Raw genomic sequence first — 14,905 nt, forward strand, 5'->3', positions numbered from 1 at the left:
TCACAACAGATTTAGTTGTAAGTTTACCGACAGCACACTTGAAAGGTTGTCGGGAATTGCACTAACACTGCCCGTTAACTACAATGATAAAACTTCCCGTAACTTTTTTCAGTTTAGTATCGATGCACTACCACTTGTCACTCACTAAGTATATTTTAGTTCACCAAAGATATACTTTTAAGTTTATCGGTTAATCCTTTAGCACTTTCCGATAATTGTAATTTACAAAGTGCCGTAATAAAATTGTTTTAGACTAATTACAGCACGCAAAGTACAAACAGGAAGTGTGTTTACTTTTTATTGATTGTTTATTATCAACACTAATAAATGGAAATTCCAAGAACTCCACACGAAGATTTCCGAAGATTGCCGAAGGTTCCCGAAGTTTCCCGAAGTTTTCCGAACATTGCCGAACCTAACAGAAGATGAACATGAGAGTTTATCCGCAATTCCTGTACATGTTGGTTAATTTACCACACGAATGGTTCCGAAAATTGCCGAACTTAACCGAAGATGGACATAAGAATGTATGAACAATTCCTGTACACGTTTAGTAAATGGAACTTGCAAAAGTCTTGTAACTTTAAAGATCAGCAAAGATATATTTCAAAGTTTATTATTAGATGTAACTTTGTAACAAAATTGGTATTTTAAAATAAATGATTTAACAGAGAGTATACCAATGATTGGCTTTACTTTAACAGTAGTAATTTTATAGTGCGCGGCGCGGCTTCCAGCGCGGGATTTATACTTTTAAAATTTAATCTTGTACCCAAACACATTTCGTTTTTTAATCTCGTACCCAAACGCAGTTAGCTTTGTAATCTCGTACACAGGTGCTTTAACATATTTTAAATTAGTAACAGTAATATTACACAATATGATGTAATTTGTAAATGCATTATTAAAGTTTGCAACACTTGAAATAATTATAGCTACTTGTTTTGTATGCTTTTCCACTGTGTTATGGGTCTAAAAAATTCCTTTGTTAGTAGTGCTAAGAATTTGTTTTGTCTGCTAAACTGGTTTAAACCGGTTTAAACTAGTTTATTGTTTTTGGTATGCAATTATTCAGTTCTGCAAGAACTTCATTGTTAATTTTTTATTTGTTCGCTTCCAGCGTAAGCTCTGAACAATCGTTGATTGTGAAAATATAAAAATTGCTGTGCAAACTCGTTGTTAAATTTGATTGTGAAAATATAAAAATTTCTGTGCAAGCTCCTTATTTATTTAACATCTCGTAATAAATTACTCGAACACTACGTGTGAGCATACAAAAGATAATTTGAAAATATAAAAATTTCTGTGCAAGCTCCTTATTTATTTATTCTCTTATATATTTTATTCTATCGTTTCCTTTGGAAACTCGTTAAAAATGTGAGCATACCAAAGATAATTGGAAAATATTAAAAGTTGTGTCAACCTATAAATAATTCCGATAGAAACTCAAAGTAACATAGTTACAAATATTTTATTCGTTCGCTTCATTAGCAGCTCAGAGGGATTACATTCCGAAAATATTAAAATTATCAAAACAACTTAAACATAAGAAAGTTATTTTAGAATGACATAAGATGATTAAACTTAAAATTTATTACATGAAGCTCTTTGATTGATAAATGAAGAAGTAAAATTTAAGTCAGTGTTGCAATTGAATACAGAAACTATCAGTAAAAGTACAAGTTCCCAAAAGTAAAATGTAGAAACCGAAAATAAAATTGCAGAAGCAAAATTAATACTACAAGTTTTAAAAAAAATTGAAACTGACATGAAAATACATAAACAAAATTAAAACAACGCTACAATCTAAATTTAAAGTACAAGTTCCCAAAAGTAAAGTGCAGAAACAAAACTTAAAACACAATGTTGCAATCCAAATTGTAAAAGAAAAAATTAAAAGTACAAGTTTAAAAAATTGAAACATGCAAACTAGAAAATAAAAAAATACAGAAACAAAACTTAAAACACAATGTTGCAATCCAAATTGCAAAAGAAAATTAAAAGTACAACTTTAAAACACAATGTTACATTACAAATTCCGAAACAAAGTAAAAATTACAACTGAAGAAATAAAAAATGCAAACTGAAAAACTAAAAATGCAGGAATATAAAATTTTAAAGTACACAATGTTGCAATCTAAATTGCAAAATGAAAATAACAAGGAGGAAACAAATTTTAAAAAAATGCAAAACTGAAAACAAAAAATACAAAATAAGATTAAAACAATGTTGCAATCGAAAATACAGAAAGAAAATAAAAATACAAACATAAAACATATACGAAACATTATGTAGTAGTATAGCACGTAGATCTCACCAACTTTGTCCGCAAATCTCACCAAAGCTGGTGCCAACTCATGTTATTAAAATAATGACGTGCTATACTACTACATAATGTTTCGTATATGTTTTATGTTTGTATTTTTATTTTCTTTCTGTATTTTCGATTGCAACATTGTTTTAATCTTATTTTGTATTTTTTGTTTTCAGTTTTGCATTTTTTTAAAATTTGTTTCCTCCTTGTTATTTTCATTTTGCAATTTAGATTGCAACATTGTGTACTTTAAAATTTTATATTCCTGCATTTTTAGTTTTTCAGTTTGCATTTTTTATTTCTTCAGTTGTAATTTTTACTTTGTTTCGGAATTTGTAATGTAACATTGTGTTTTAAAGTTGTACTTTTAATTTTCTTTTGCAATTTGGATTGCAACATTGTGTTTTAAGTTTTGTTTCTGTATTTTTTATTTTCTAGTTTGCATGTTTCAATTTTTTAAACTTGTACTTTTAATTTTTTCTTTTACAATTTGGATTGCAACATTGTGTTTTAAGTTTTGTTTCTGCACTTTACTTTTGGGAACTTGTACTTTAAATTTAGATTGTAGCGTTGTTTTAATTTTGTTTATGTATTTTCATGTCAGTTTCAATTTTTTTTAAACTTGTAGTATTAATTTTGCTTCTGCAATTTTATTTTCGGTTTCTACATTTTGTTTGTAAGTTGTATTTTTAATTTTCTTTCCAATTTAGATTGCAACATTGTGTTTTAAGTTTTGTTTCTACATTTTACTTTTGGGAACTTGTACTTTTACTGATAGTTTCTGTATTCAATTGCAACACTGACTTAAATTTTACTTCTTCATTTATCAATCAAAGAGCTTCATGTAATAAATTTTAAGTTTAATCATCTTATGTCATTCTAAAATAACTTTCTTATGTTTAAGTTGTTTTGATAATTTTAATATTTTCGGAATGTAATCCCTCTGAGCTGCTAATGAAGCGAACGAATAAAATATTTGTAACTATGTTACTTTGAGTTTCTATCGGAATTATTTATAGGTTGACACAATTTTAATATTTTCCAATTATCTTTGGTATGCTCACATTTTTAACAACGAGTTTCCAAAGGAAACGATAGAATAAAATATATAAGAGAATAAATAAATAAGGAGCTTGCACAGAAATTTTTATATTTTCAAATTATCTTTTGTATGCTCACACGTAGTGTTCGAGTAATTTATTACGAGATGTTAAATAAATAAGGAGCTTGCACAGAAATTTTTATATTTTCACAATCAAATTTAACAACGAGTTTGCACAGCAATTTTTATATTTTCACAATCAACGATTGTTCAGAGCTTACGCTGGAAGCGAACAAATAAAAAATTAACAATGAAGTTCTTGCAGAACTGAATAATTGTATACCAAAAACAATAAACTAGTTTAAACCGGTTTAAACCAGTTTAGCAGACAAAACAAATTCTTAGCACTACTAACAAAGGAATTTTTTAGACCCATAACACAGTGGAAAAGCATACAAAACAAGTAGCTATAATTATTTCAAGTGTTGCAAACTTTAATAATGCATTTACAAATTACATCATATTGTGTAATATTACTGTTACTAATTTAAAATATGTTAAAGCACCTGTGTACGAGATTACAAAGCTAACTGCGTTTGGGTACGAGATTAAAAAACGAAATGTGTTTGGGTACAAGATTAAATTTTAAAAGTATAAATCCCGCGCTGGAAGCCGCGCCGCGCACTATAAAATTACTACCGTTAAAGTAAAGCCAATCATTGGTATACTCTCTGTTAAATCATTTATTTTAAAATACCAATTTTGTTACAAAGTTACATCTAATAATAAACTTTGAAATATATCTTTGCTGATCTTTAAAGTTACAAGACTTTTGCAAGTTCCATTTACTAAACGTGTACAGGAATTGTTCATACATTCTTATGTCCATCTTCGGTTAAGTTCGGCAATTTTCGGAACCATTCGTGTGGTACATTAACCAACATGTATTATCTGTCAGAAAAGTAAATGTACACCTATTTTTCGAGTCTGGCATTCCTGCGGTCCATCCGTGGAGAGTATGAGAATTAAATCAATCAAATATTTACTGAGGGGCAAAAAGAAAAGTTTAATCTGAATAAGACATTGCAGAGGGGCACAAGTTCTGAATACGAATAGTGCATAGTGTAAATAAAGGACGACACCGAAAGAGAAAGCCAGAAACAGCTGTTAAACTTAGAAAACAGATAAAAATTGTCGAAGTGGGAACATAAAACACAAATACAAGAAATACGCCGACAACTCAACGTTCCCCATGCTATGATGTTGGTGTAGTGGTTAAGGTGCTGGATTAAAAATGCAAAGGTCGCCGGTTCAAATCCCCATCAAGGACATTTCTCAAAATCTTTGTTTATTATACATACAGCTCATGAGAGGGTAAAAGAGGTCGTATTTAGTTTTTCGTAGCAATTATTATTGGTAATGTTTAGTACTGATAATACTTTTTGTCTTTGCGTATTGCTTTTATTCTTTTCTTCATTTCGAAAGAGAAGAATATCCGAACAAATGCCACCAAAATTTCTCTTATTTTGAATGTAAACGCCATTTGCGATTAGTGAAGAATAAAAATTGAACGTCCCGAAGTAGCTGAAAAAAGAAAAACATGGAAATGAACCATACTCATGGTTACAAAAAATACAATTTCTACATGCCTTACACCTCCCGACCACGTTTCTACGTTAGCAAGTAAGAGGCTTGTGTTTAGGTTAGGTTGGTCAAGACGTTTTGCAAAGGGGCCAGGTTTATCTCTGACGCACCACAGGTGGGAGAAGGGAGCAAAACACTTTTTCTCTGTGTGTGTGTGTGTCTATTTATCTATCTATCTGTATATATATAACGCTATTTGTGAATGCAATAACCACCCTAATTTTCAGCTGATTGAGGCGAAACTTTGCACAAACATTAACTCATGAAATATCTTGATGCGTTCGTTAACCAGAATAATCAGATGTAAATGTTCAAAATGGCGGCCCTTCAAGCTCTTAAAAAGTTCAAAGAAAACCAAATTTTGCCCATAAATAGGTATTCAGAAAGTTTGAATAACTTTTCCTCTTTCACTGAAATGTTAGTGTGCGAAAGGCGAGGAGCTTTATTTGATTTGCTTTTTAGTAACACTTTGCAATGCATATAAAGGTAGGCAACATTAGTGGTAAGTAAAACAATAATAATAATAATAATAATAATAATAATAATAATAATAATAATAATAAGTGTTGTTTGTGGCAAGGCAATATCTTCCTCAATTGTTATTCAAACGTAATAGTTGTAACGCCACATCTTCCTTACAAATAAAATATTAGCAATTTATATCGAGAGAACGGTAAATTGTATAGTGATGGGAGCAACGTTGGACAGTATTTACTCATAGTACTCAGAAAAATAAGCGATTTCAATGCAAAATGAACGAAGAGTTATTGTCATGGGGAGTCATGGGGCCACGGCAGAGCCTCTTTAGGCAAAATGGTGATAACTTATATCGAGAGAACAGGAGGTGATAGTGGGATAGGACCAACGTTCGACACCGTGGATCCATAAGCCGCATCGAAAAAATTCGGGGGGCGGACACCAGCGAGCCTTACTTATTTCCACATAATAATATAAAATTATATTGTCGAAATACACTCACGAGTTAGCTACTAATATTTCATATTATTATTATTATTATTATTATTATTATTATTATTATTATTATTATTATTATTATTATTATTATTATTATTATTATTATCAACATCGTCTTTTCATTACATGAGCATGTTTGACATGAAACCAAAGAGAAGATCCATCATTCGTAGAAAGAATAAGAATAGCCAGTTACTCTAACTGTGAGCTACAGCGAAAAATACGAAAAAGTGACTACCTATAGCGATAAGGAACAATACTTTCTCTCAAATGGATAAACAGATCAAGCCAAGATAGATTCGAGTTCGCATGGACGGCGCGAAAATCCAGTGCTTTGTCCACTTTTTTTTAACTGGCTCACCGAACGTGTTTCAATAACTTCCTTATTGCTAATTTTACTTGCTTCACTCGTTTAACTTGCTTTTTCTAATAACTTATAACCATCGACACCAACACAGAAACATAGAGAACAGTTAAAAATCATAGATTCTCTCCCGCCGGGAATCGAACCCGGGACACCATACACTAAAGACGCACGCGCTAGCGACTAGACCAGCAGGGAGGGCATAGCTCAGTCTCTGTGTCGTTAGGGATTACGATCGCTGTATTGCCAGCTATCACTTCTGTAGGTTGTATAATATGATCACATGTTTCTTCTTTGCTGGAAGAGTTAAACCTACATTCTATGTAAGACATGAGGTATTTAGAACTACATGCTCTTCATATAATGTAATAAAAGGGTCATGCTGGGAATAAGAAAAAAGAAAATTCCTTGGACAAAACGGAAACTATTGGCATCGAAAATATTTATCTACGAGGCATGCGCAGTAGTATATTTCAGAATACTTACTGTTCAGTTCAGTAAACAAAGAAAGGGGTATAAAAAAGCAAATATGTCGCGTCAACGAGATCGAGCAGTGTTGATAGAGGCGGAAGCAGATGTGTAGTATTCCAACAACTTGGTTAAATTGATAATTGGTTCTTTATTCTGTAGTAGGTCGTATCACAACTTTACGGGAGAGCAGAGAAAGACTTACTGACGCTATTATAGAGTAAGCTTTAGTAACACGATCATATAGACACAAATGGATGTAACTGTGAGTACTACAACTTGGATTTAACGAAAGCCGTTTTGATATTCAGTGGTTTGCAGGGTTGTATAAGACACAATACAATTCTTCATACCTCAGCTTCCAGTAGCTAGATACATGCAATTTCTGGTTAGATACTGAAACTGCTGTCGGATTTTAATAAATGACGTATTGCAGGATTCAAAATGCTTTGCATTACTTGTTTGTTTGTAGACAGCTACTAGCTTAGTGTTCTGAAAGATTGTGTATAAACTAGAGATAGGCAATTCCGGAATTATTACTTTTCGGACTCCCGAAAGTAAACCCGGACAAATTCCGGAATTCGGAAAATTCCGATTTTGGAATAATTCCGGAATTCGGAAAATTCCGATTTTGGAATAATTCCGGAATTCGGAAAAATCCGAAATTTAGAAATTTCTGATTTCGTTAACATTCCGGAATTCGAAAAAATCCTGATTTCTTTCGAAATCCGGAGTTTTTCTCAATTCCGGAGTTTTCTAAATTCCGGATTCTTTCCGAGTTCCGAAATTCTTCTGAATTCCGGAGTTTAACTGAATTCCATAATTTTCCGAAATACGGAAAGTGAAAGTTCCGCTTCCGAAAAATATATTTATTTTGGTTATTATGAATCGTGGCGAAAATAAGTCTTTGACCAGGTAATGGCGACTGCTTTGAAAGAAATGGAGAGTATGAGAATTCATTCTTTTATATTTGTAGTTTCGTGTGGAGAAAAAACAAACTTGTGAACCAACGGTTCAAGAACAACTCAAGTTATTAATGTAAACTTTGCCGACTTCATAAAATACGAAAGACATTGTGAATCGAAGAAATATAACATACAAGTTTGCAAGCGGGGACAAAGAAACCTAACGTAACCAGACTAAAAACGAATCGTTTACCGCGTAGCGATCGCGGTTCAGTGGTCGAGGTGCTTGTGCGAATGCACGCTGTAATTTTTTTTAACTTTAGGATTTCTGATTGCGATTGATAATAATAATAGTTATTATTATCTCGTAGAAGATTAAAAGCTAGGAGCTAATTATCGCTCAGGTCATATCATTACAAGCAGAAACGTGACATATGGAAAGAATATTTCGGTTTGGTTTAATGTTGCTCACGAGAAGAGGATTTTCTCATCTCGTTTCTAAAACAAACAAAATAACATGAGAATTAACATTTTACATTCGAGACGGGTCAAGGCTAACTCAAAATTTTCGTCTCTCTTTGGAGATGAGAAACGAGACGAGACGAAAAGTATCGTAAACATTTCCTGTCTTGTCTCGATTCTCGAAATAGTGTATGTCCATTCTTTAACTAACAATTGCTCTGTAGACTGAATTTCATAGGCTATTTCCTTACATTCTATTTCAGAGCTCATTGAATTATGCTCTGTGTAGGTATTTTGTAGCAAAGCTTTTATATTTACCTCTGCATATCCTAAAAATTAGTTTATCATATGCCTTACTGTTCCCTGATATTCAGTTATATTTATTACAGTTATTTTCCTTAAAACACACAGTAGAATACTTCCTACATGAAACTTCAATAGAACATTCTAATTTAAAATGTTGGTAGTTGTAGAGGTGTGTCTTGAAGGTACGGAACCCTTTCCCCGAAATCTCTACCTTTAAGTAAGTTTTGCCAAGTTTCAGGGCAAGTATAAAACTTTTATTATTATTATTATTATTATTATTATTATTATTATTATTATTATTATTATTATTATTATTATATCAACACCGTGTATAATCTTTAAAAGATATACGGTTTGTATCTGAATAGTAGAAGCTAATTGACTGTTGATCTCGCCGTCAAGAAGTCTTCAGGAGGCAAGGACATCGGTCACATTCTGGGTTTGAGTTCCGAAGGGGCAAGTATTCGGGCTCGAGCCAAAAATTGTTAGAAGTTATAGACTTCAGCCAATATCATTAGATGAACATGTTTGGAACGAACCAATGTTTCTGTAATGATATTTCCACCAAAGTGCATGCCGTAGCTAATTTATTCGTTGATCTAGAGACAATTTAGTGCCCATTAATAAATTAAATAACATACAATGGAGTAAAATTACAGAAATAATATCGTATTATACAGTAATTTCGCCGTGCAAGTTCAATATAATAATAATATTAATATTATTATTATTATTATTATTATTATTATTATTATTATTAATAATAATAATAATAATAATAATAATAATAATAATAATAATAATAAATTTTCATCGGCCCTGCGCGGAAAGTGAGAATTAAATCAATCACATGTTTAGTCAAGGTAAGGGGAAAAGCCTAAACTGAATAAGACATTGAAGCGGGTCACAAGCTGGGAATAAGAATAGTGCATGGTCTAAATAACGGACGACACCGAAAGAGGAATCCAGAAACAGCAGGTAAACGGAGAAGAAAGGGTAGAAATTGTTGAAGTGGAAACATAAAATGCAAATACGAATAGGGATGAGCACGAGTTGAGCCAAAATTCGACTCGACTCGAGTTCAATACGAGTCGAGTCAAAGATAATTTTTTTTAGTTGAGTTCCGAGCGGAGTTTAGAAAATTCCGGAATTGAGAAAAACTCCGGATTTCGAAAGAAATCAGGATTTTTTCGAATTCCGGAATGTTAACGAAATCAGAAATTTCGAAATTTTGGATTTTTCCGAATTCCGGAATTATTCCAAAATCGGAATTTTCCGAATTCCGGAATTTGTCCGGGTTTACTTTCGGGAGTCCGAAAAGTAATAATTCCGGAATTGCCTATCTCTAGTTTATACACAACCTTTCAGAACACTAAGCTAGTAGCTGTCTACAAACAAACAAGTAATGCAAAGCATTTTGTATCCTGCAATACGTCATGTATTAAAATCCGACAGCAGTTTCAGTATCTAACCAGAAATTGCATGTATCTAGCTACTGGAAGCTGAGGTATGAAGAATTGTATTGTGTCTTATACAACCCTGCAAACCACTGAATATCAAAACGGCTTTCGTTAAATCCAAGTTGTAGTACTCACAGTTACATCCATTTGTGTCTATATGATCGTGTTACTAAAGCTTACTCTATAATAGCATCAGTAAGTCTTTCTCTGCTCTCCCGTAAAGTTGTGATACGACCTACTACAGAATAAAGAACCAATTATCAATTTAACCAAGTTGTTGGAATACTACACATCTGCTTCCGCCTCTATCAACACTGCTCGATCTCGTTGACGCGACATATTTGCTTTTTTATACCCCTTTCTTTGTTTACTGAACTGAACAGTAAGTATTCTGAAATATACTACTGCGCATGCCTCGTAGATAAATATTTTCGATGCCAATAGTTTCCGTTTTGTCCAAGGAATTTTCTTTTTTCTTATTCCCAGCATGACCCTTTTATTACATTATATGAAGAGCATGTAGTTCTAAATACCTCATGTCTTACATAGAATGTAGGTTTAACTCTTCCAGCAAAGAAGAAACATGTGATCATATTATACAACCTACAGAAGTGATAGCTGGCAATACAGCGATCGTAATCCCTAACGACACAGAGACTGAGCTATGCCCTCCCTGCTGGTCTAGCGGCTAGCGCGTGCGTCTTTAGTGTATGGTGTCCCGGGTTCGATTCCCGGCGGGAGAGAATCTATGATTTTTAACTGTTCTCTATGTTTCTGTGTTGGTGTCGATGTCGTTATAAGTTATTAGAAAAAGCAAGTTAAACGAGTGAAGCAAGTAAAATTAGCAATAAGGAAGTTACTGAAACACGTTCGGTGAGTCAGTTAAAAAAAGTGGACAAAGCACTGGCTTTTCGCGCCGTCCATGCGAACTCGAATCTATCTTGGCTTGACTTCTTATCCATTTGAGAGAAAGTATTATTCCTTATCGCTATAGGTAGTCACTTTTTCGTATTTTTCGCTGTAGCTCACAGTTAGAGTAACTGGCTATTCTTATTCTTTCTACGAATGATGGATCTTCTCTTTGGTTTCATGTCAAACATGCTCATGTAATGAAAAGACGCTGTTGATAATAATAATAATAATAATAATAATAATAATAATAATATGAAATATTAGTAGCTAACTCGTGAGTGTATTTCGACAATATAATTTTATATTATTATGTGGAAATAAGTAAGGCTCGCTGGTGTCCGCCCCCTGAATTTTTTCGATGCGGCTTATGGATCCACGGTGTCGAACGTTGGTCCTATCCCACTATCACCTCCTGTTCTCTCGATATAAGTTATCGCCATTTTGCCTAAAGAGGCTCTGCCGTGGCCCCATGACTCCCCATGACAATAACTCTTCGTTCACTTTGCATTGAAATCGCTTATTTTTCTGAGTACTATGAGTAAATACTGTCCAACGTTGCTCCCATCACTATACAATTTACCGTTCTCTCGATATAAATTGCTAATATTTTGTTTGTAAGGGAGATGTGGCGTTACAACCATTACGTTTGAAGAACAATTAAGGAAGATATTGCCTTGCCACAAACAACACTTATTATTATTATTATTATTATTATTATTATTATTATTATTATTATTATTATTATTATTATTATTATTATTGTTTTACTTACCACTAATGTTGCCTACCTTTATATGCATTGCAAAGTGTTACTAAAAAGCAAATCAAATAAAGCTCCTCGCCTTTCGCACACAAACATTTCAGTAAAAGAGGAAAAGTTATTCAAACTTTCTGAATACCTATTTATGGGCAAAATTTGGTTTTCTTGGAACTTTTTAAGAGCTTGAAGGGCCGCCATTTTGAACATTTACATCTGATTATTCTGGTTAACGAACGCATCAAGATATTTCAAGAGTTAATGTTTGTGCCAAGTTTCGTCTCAATCCGCTGAAAATTAGGGTGGTTATTGCATTCACAAATAGCGTTATATATATACAGATAGATAGATAAATAGACACACACACACACAGAGAAAAAGTGTTTTGCTCCCTTCTCCCACCTGTGGTGCGTCAGAGATAAACCTGGCCCCTTTGCAAAACGTCTTGACCAACCTAACCTAAACACAAGCCTCTTACTTGCTAACGTAGAAACGTGGTCGGGAGGTGTAAGGCATGTAGAAATTGTATTTTTTGTAATCATGAGTATGGTTCATTTCCATGTTTTTCTTTTTTCAGCTACTTCGGGACGTTCAATTTTTATTCACTAATCGCAAATGGCGTTTACATTCAAAATAAGAGAAATTTTGGTGGCATTTGTTCGGATATTCTTCTCTTTCGAAATGAAGAAAAGAATAAAAGCAATACGCAAAGACAAAAAGTATTATCAGTACTAAACATTACCAATAATAATTGCTACGAAAAACTAAATACGACCTCTTTTACCCTCTCATGAGCTGTATGTATAATCAACAAAAATTTTGAAAAATGTCCTTGATGGAGATTTGAACCGGCGACCTTTGCATTTTTAATCCAGCACCTTAACCACTACACCAACATCATAGCATGGAGAACGTTGAGTTGTCGGCGTATTTCTTGTATTTGTGTTTTATGTTCCCACTTCGACAATTTTTACTCTGTTTTCTAAGTTTAACAGCTGTTTCTGGCTTTCTCTTTCGGTGTCGTCCTTTATTTACATTATGCACTATTCGTATTCAGAGCTTGTGCCCCTCTGCAATGTCTTATTCAGATTAAACTTTTCTTTTTGCCCCTCAGTAAATATTTGATTGATTTAATTCTCATACTCTCCACGGATGGACCGCAGGAATGCCAGACTCAAAAAATAGGTGTACATTTACTTTTCTGACAAATAATACAGGAATTGCGGATAAACTCTCATGTTCATCTTCTGTTAGGTTCGGCAATGTTCGGAAAACTTCGGGAAACTTCGGGAACCTTCGGCAATCTTCGGAAATCTTCGTGTGGAGTTCTTGGAATTTCCATTTATTAGTGTTGATAATAAACAATCAATAAAAAGTAAACACACTTCCTGTTTGTACTTTGCGTGCTGTAATTAGTCTAAAACAATTTTATTACGGCACTTTGTAAATTACAATTATCGGAAAGTGCTAAAGGATTAACCGATAAACTTAAAAGTATATCTTTGGTGAACTAAAATATACTTAGTGAGTGACAAGTGGTAGTGCATCGATACTAAACTGAAAAAAGTTACGGGAAGTTTTATCATTGTAGTTAACGGGCAGTGTTAGTGCAATTCCCGACAACCTTTCAAGTGTGCTGTCGGTAAACTTACAACTAAATCTGTTGTGAACTAAAACAAGTTCGGGAAAGTTTTATTATTATAGTTACTGGTAAGTGTAAAAAAATTCTTAAAAAGTGTATCTTTGGTCAACACATTGTGAATTATATCATAAAAGTCTACTTACGAAACCTTGTCATTTAAAAACTGTGAAAAGAAATATCAAAGTTCTGTGTACATTATTGTGTAAAATATTTACTGTATAAGACAAAAATTCAAATTGCAATTACATATTTAGTGTGTCAATCACACAATGGAAGGACAGTCTGTCATCTGTACCATGTTGTCGGCACAAGAAGCACGTGGATATGAAAATCCAAACGAAGTTTTATTTACATGGGAAGTGATAACACAATGTCATGCTACGGGTGCAAGGGTAAGCAATGAAGCTTATTCCAAGTTATTGCAGGCGTTGTTTATGCATTTTGGTTCTGATCCTCATGTTGTTTTGAAAAAATGTAAGTCTGCAAAAGATATTATTGATTTATATCATATAGGCTTCTTTCGTCAAGATAATATAAAGAATTTAGCTCGTGAAAAGTTTATGGAACTTGTGTCTGAAGGAAAAGCTAATAGTTTAACTACACATGACTTTAGCGTTTTCATGGAAAATTTTATAAACTTTCCAAGTCCTAATACTAATAATGTATCACAACCTGTCATGTATGGGAGTGGTAAAACAAATGAATATTTTCGTATTGTTAATAATAGAACCAAACATTATACTTATTTTGGACTTACAGGAAAGGAAGTTACAATTGAACGTATGCAAACTAGCGGAATAGATGATCCTGAAAAATATATTCAGTTGTTATTTGAATTTGTAAAGGATCATGTTTTAAATGATGCCGATGATGATATGTATGTTGGTATAACAATAGAAAGTTCTGCTTCCACAATTAATAAACCAATATACATTTCGTGGCGTCAAAAGTCAAATTTAAGCTTCGACATTCTATTTCGTAAAATTGAAAATGTTTTAAATAGTAATGAAAATTATTTATTAGGTGATAAAGTAAATTTCAAAATTCATATTGTTGATTTACGTAAAGGTAGGGGACGAACTATGGGTTCATCAAAATATGTTGATCTTGTAACACACATGCATCAATGTACTATTCCTGTACAAAAGGATGTGTATTGTCTTCCCAAGAGTATTATTCTTGGAATGGGTAGGGCTGATCATCGTTATAATTACGTATATGAATTGAAAAATCATTCTGAACGATTGATGAAACAAGTAAAGGATTTGTGTGTCAGTGCTAAAGTTGACATTGAAATCCATGATGGATGTACTATTGATGATGTAAAAAAGTTTCAAAATAAGCTAGCACCTCATTATCAAATTGTTGTTTACGAAAAAAATCGTTTAACTCGAAACTACAATGTAATTTATCCTGGAATATATGCATCAAAGAAAATTTTAATTTTGTATACTGAGGGACACTATGAATTAATTACTAGTATTACAACACTATTAAACAAGAAAAATTATTGTCAGTATTGTTTGGAAGGTTATCATCGTACAGAAAATCATAAGTGTAACTTCAAATGTCCAATGTGTGAAAAGTATCACAATGTTTGTAATAATGATAATAATATTAAACGCGAATGCATTAATTGTCATAGACTGTTTTC

Source organism: Thermobia domestica, unplaced genomic scaffold, assembly GCF_964235325.1.
Source record: "Thermobia domestica unplaced genomic scaffold, izTheDome1.hap1.1 HAP1_SCAFFOLD_320, whole genome shotgun sequence".
Taxonomy (NCBI): Eukaryota; Metazoa; Arthropoda; class Insecta; order Zygentoma; family Lepismatidae; genus Thermobia; species Thermobia domestica.